Source organism: Notamacropus eugenii, chromosome 3 (assembly GCF_028372415.1).
Source record: "Notamacropus eugenii isolate mMacEug1 chromosome 3, mMacEug1.pri_v2, whole genome shotgun sequence".
Classification (NCBI taxonomy): Eukaryota; Metazoa; Chordata; class Mammalia; order Diprotodontia; family Macropodidae; genus Notamacropus; species Notamacropus eugenii.
In genome coordinates, this window is record NC_092874.1 from 252,219,205 (window position 1) to 252,224,806 (window position 5,602).

The 5,602-nt window shown below is 38.8% G+C and overlaps 1 pseudogene; it reads right to left on the reverse strand.

The window, feature by feature from the left end:
* Window positions 1–214: 214 nt before the first annotated feature.
* On the reverse strand, window positions 215–4,859 carry LOC140532022 (nuclear receptor coactivator 6 pseudogene; annotated as a pseudogene).
* Between the last annotated feature and the right edge of the window lie 743 nt (window positions 4,860–5,602).

Sequence of the window (5,602 nt, forward strand, 5' to 3'; positions counted from 1 at the left end):
AGGGGATTCTTTGTGGGGTGAATATTTTGGGTCACAGGCAGTCTGACTGATTTGGGATCTTGTTACTGCTGTGACTGCACTTGCATAGGGGGCAGTGGTGGGGGTTATGGTTGAGAAAGCTGTGGTGGGAGTTGCTGGGGAGGTGGCTGCTTTGATTGTGGCACATGAATTGAAGAGGCATCTGCTGTAGAGGCCTTTGTTCAACTTGGTGAGGTCAATAATCTGGTGGCCTGCTTGCAAAATCTGAGAGTTTAGGGCCTGTATTGTCCAAGTTAGTTCCTCGTTCTCCGGACTATGACTGTTGATCAAACTCCTTAAAGCCATCTGGGCATGTATCTGGGGTGTTAAGTTCAGTTCTCCTTACTAATTACTTTTCTTCTTCCATAACAATTTCTTTTTCACAACTTTATTTGCATTTGTATAATTTTGTTTCTTTTTCCCTCCAAAGTGGTCTGCAGATGTGTCACTTTGTAGTAAATTCACTAATAAGGGACTTGTTAGAGTGGGAAACTGGGATTCTGACTAGAGGAGATCTGCTTTCCATTTGGTTAAAAGATATCTCATTTCTTGAGAAGTGGTTCCCTGAGGTGCTGTTTCCTTGCATTCCTTGTATGTGGGTTGGCACCATGTTTAATGGCTGCATGGAAGTATCAGACATCATCCAGGAAATGTTGACATCATTATTTGTGGGGGTGGTGTCATCATTATGCTGCTGGGAAATGTGTGAACTAGGTCTTAGTGGTCTTGGAACCTGCCTCTGAATTCCCATAATTCCTGTAATCTAAGATGGATAGCTGTTCGTAAGGCCTTACTGGACCATCATTTGTCTTGCCATCTATCCTGTAAACTGAACCACATTTCCTTGCATTTTTGGAGTTGGTCCTCTCATTATCTAGCTATTTCCATCATAACATTGGATTAGTCCTAACCATTAAATAACTGCCTATGTCTTTTCACCTGATTGTTAATTTTTTTCTTCTATCATTGGGTTCTGCTGTAGCAGGATTTGGCCTTGAGCTCCTATCATTTCATTATGGGGTACCATCAACTGCCAGCTTTTCTGGAGAATCATTTTTTGGGGTGGTAGTTCATTCTTAGTGGTGAATGCCCAAGGTATGGTTTTGAGGGGCCACCATTATTTGGCCTTGTGGACATGAGAAAGGATCATTGGGTTTTCAGAGTTCTGGTCTCTTTCAGTGTGAGAGTTCACCATCTGTCATTGGAAGGACACAATCTGTTGATTCATGCCCATCATTTGAGATGAAGGTCTTTACTGAGGCTGACCTTGCAGGCTGACCATGTTCACCTGAGGGAATCTTAATATATTGACTAGTTTGTTATTAGTTACTAGTTTGTTCATTATATTGATATGAAATCCCATCGTATTGGACTGCATAGTATTTGGTGGCCCATGTGATATTTGCATCTGGTTTTGGGGAATATCAGCTTCTAAGACTTCATACTCTCTGGTTTCCTTGTAACTGAAGGGCTTCTGTGTTCCCAAGGAATCTAGACGATGTTGAAGGCACTTGGCCTTGCATAAAATTCTGAATGATTTGTCTTATTGATAAGCCAGATGGGAATCATCTAGGCATCTCTCTTAGACCTGAATGTTAAGCCTCTGGATACTGATTTTGCTGTAGCATCACCATGAAGTTGGGTGGCACATTTCCCCGTTGAAACCATAGGATTTCAATGAGAAGAAATGGCAGGCTGCTGAAATTCTTGAGGAAGAAAGTTGTATTGTGCTGGCCTTGTTCCCATCTGTTGGTGTGTTTGACTAACTGTTGAAGATAATGCGAGAGGTTCCTGCTGAAAGGAGAGAGATGAGGCAGGGGAGTTGTTTGTTAGGTAAGGCTACTGAAGTGGTGTAGTAACCTGGGAAGTGACCCCTTGAAGGTTCATCATTGTTGACCTGGGCTGCTCATTGGGGAAAAGTTTATGTGATACTGTGAGGCTTACTGACTTCCAAAGGGAGATAGAGGTGGAAGGTGGGAAGGAGTCTGTACTATGACCATAGATGCCCTTGCCTGAAGCTGCCACTGCATAGAACTAGAAAGGGGGCAGGGGTAGGGGCATGTACTTTTTCCACCTTTGATTTGATGTCAATTTACCCATAAATGTCCCGGCCTGGTGGAGGCTGAAGAACTCCAGAAGGCATCTCGTTCCAGTCAGGAGGCACAGGCAACCTGATAGGGTGGCAATGAAAGGAGAACAAATTCTCAGCTGCTGCTGCTGTGGAGGTAAAGGTTACATCTGTTGCTGAAGCTGTTGAAAATTCGGTGGATTTATTTTCCTATTAACTGGACCCAGGTGCATTTGGTACAGTTGAGATGCCAAAGACTCTGAGGTATGACTGCTGCTGTAGAGGAAGTCCAGAGAGGAGTGTGTCCACTGAATCTGACTATGAAGCAGGTCAAGGTGCTCTGGTCTGCAGTAGTGGATTAACACCAGTTGTTATCACATAAAAAGATGCATTTCTACCCAGGGACAACATAACACCTGCAGGATTGTTCATCCTTACTAATCCTGGATCATGTTGCTATAGGAAATCCTGTGCCCATTATAAAAGAATTCTCAGCTCCTTTGGGGCCATTTGTTCAAATATTGTGGTTTTGATTTTGAGGAAGAACCAGGTTCATTACACCTTCACCTTCAATCTGTCTGGAGAGAATTCCTAAGTCCTAGATGAACTTGCTGATAATTTTTCTGAGCCAGAATTCATAACCACTCCACAGTTTCTTGCAGATTGTAAATGTAACACAGATATCTTCCAAAGTTCCACCTTCTATTCTTTAAGCTTGATGGATTCTACATGCAAAAGATTGGCCTAGCTCAACCAGATCTCAAATTGTATTATAAAGCAGCAATTTTCAAAATCACTTGGTACGCACTAAGAAATAGAAGGGTAAACCAGTGGAATAGGCTAGGTACTCAAGACACAGCAGTCAGTGAATATAGCAATCTACCGTTTGATAAACAAAAGGACTCCAGCTTCTGGGATAAGAACTCACTGTTCAACAAAAATTAAAAATTGCTGAGAAAACTGGATAACAGTGTGATGGAAACTAGGTATAGATAAAGACTTATATGATCTGATGCTGAGCAAAAGGAGTAGAACCAGGAGAACTTTGTATACAGTAACAACCACAGTGTGCGAGGATTTTTTCTGGTAGACTTGGAACTTCATTGCAATGCAAGGACTTAAAAAATTCCTAATGGCCTTTTAAGGCAAAATGCCTTTCACATCCAGAGAAAGAACTATGGAATTCAATCGCAGAACATAGTTGATCATTTTCTTTTGTATTACGTTTTGGTTTGTTTTATGATTTCTCCCATTCATTTGAATTCTCCTATGCAACATGATTATGGTGAAAATTTATTTAGTAAGAATGTATGTGTAGCACCTATATAAAGTTAGGGAGGGAGGGAGGAGGGAGAGGGAGTGAGGGGAAAAATCTAAGTTATATGGAAGTGGTTGTAGAACACTGAAATCAAATAAAATAGTAATTAAAAAAAGAATTTGGAAACTATGCCATTTGGTGCATATGCTTGTATTATTTCTTTTACTATTTTTCAAATTACATGTAAAAACAATTATATATACACCTATATACATATATGTTTATATGTATATTTAAACTTGACTTCCAATTTCTTTCCCTCCCGATTCTCTTATCCCTCATTGAGAGGCAAGCAAATTAAAATAGTTTATGCACCTGCAGTTATGCTAAAGATTTGTATATTAGTCATGTTGTGAACCAAAACATATCCCCACCCAAAGAAAACAAGAAAAAATAATGTAAAAAATTATGTGCTTCAATCTGCATTCAGAATCCATCATTTCTTTTTCTGGAGATAAATGGCATTTTTCATCATAAGTCCTTTGGGATTGTCTATAATATTGTATTACTGAGAATACTTAAGTAATTTATGCTTGATCATCACACAGTGTTACTGTTAACGTGCACAATGTTCTCCTGGTTCTGCTCACTTGATTTTCCATGAGTCCATATAAGTCTTTCTAGTTTTTTCTAAAAGCACCCTGCTCTTCATTTCTTACAGCAAAATAGTATTTAAACACAATCATATAATACAGCTTATTCAGACATTCCCAAATTGATGGACATCTTCTCAATGTCCAAGTCTTTGCCACTATTATAACAGCTTCTATAAATATACATATAATCCTTTTCCTTTTAAAAAAATCTTTTTGGCATACAAACTCATCACTCGAATGCTGAATCAAAAGTTATGAACAGTTTTATAACCCTTTAGGCATAGTTCCAAATTGATCTGCTGAGTGGTTGAATCAGTTCAAAATTCCACCAACAGTGCATTAGTAACTGAATTTTTACACATCCCCTCCAACATTTATTATTTTCCTTTTTTGTCATATTAACCAATCTAGTGGATGTGAGTTCTTATCTCAAAGTTATTTTAATTTGCATTTCTCTAATTTATAGATATCTAGGAGATTCTTTTTTCATATGTCTATGAATACATATGATTTCCTCATCTGAAAACTTCTTATTTATGTCATTTGACCAAGTGGGGAATAACTTGCTTTCTAAATTTGATTTAATTCTCTCTATATTTGGGAAATTAGGTTGTTTTTAGCTACCCAATTCCCCCACAATCTGTGGGCCTAGAGCTCCAGAAACAGCTGATGCAGCTTCTGCTGCTGTGGTTGCAGGGCTTCTCCACTCTCTCCCCCATCCTCAGCTTGAGATAGACAGTGCTACTCTCTCACCCAGGTCAGACAGGATTTTTCCACTAACCTTCCACATTTTCCTCTGAGATTTGGGCTTATGAAGTTTGGAAAGCACCACATCTGCCAGTGATTCAGTCCTACACATTCTACTCAGACCTGTCTTTTGTGGTCCAGCCCCTGCTGTACTGTGTTCTGTTCCCAACCCAGCATGATAGGTGCTTTCTGTCAACCTTCCATGCTGTCATGGACTGGAAATGTGCTTCATTCTGTCCTTCTGTGGGTTCTGTAGTTCTAGAATTTGTTTAGAGTCATTTTATGGATATTTAGTGGGGTTTGGGGGAGAGCTTAAGCAAGTCCCTACTTTGACTCTGCCATCTTGGATCCACCACCCAAGCCTTCCTCTTCCTTAACCTGATATTTTCTAAATCTTCTGTTATCCTGGCTATGGCTTCACTATATTTGAATTGTTTCTTTCTGGCTGCTAGTAATATTTTTCCCTTGTCCTGGAAGCTCTGGAATTAGATTATAATATTCCTATAAGACCTTGTTTTGAGGTGTTTTTCAGTATGTGATCAATGGATCTTTTAATTTCTCTTTTACCCTCTGATTCTAGGATATCAGGACAATTTTATACGATAATTTTTAAAAATACCATTTCTAGGTTTCTGTTTTTATCATGGCTTTCAGGTAGTTCCATACTTATATTATTTCTCCTCAACCTGTTTTCCAGGTCAGTTTTTTGTCCAGTGAGATATGTCACATTTTTCTACTTTTATTTTTATTATTTTAATTTTGTTCAGTGTTTCATGGTGTTTTATGCAGTCATTGACGAATATTTTCCTGATTCTAATTTTAAAAAGTTTTTTAAAATTTAAAAATTTCTTTTAT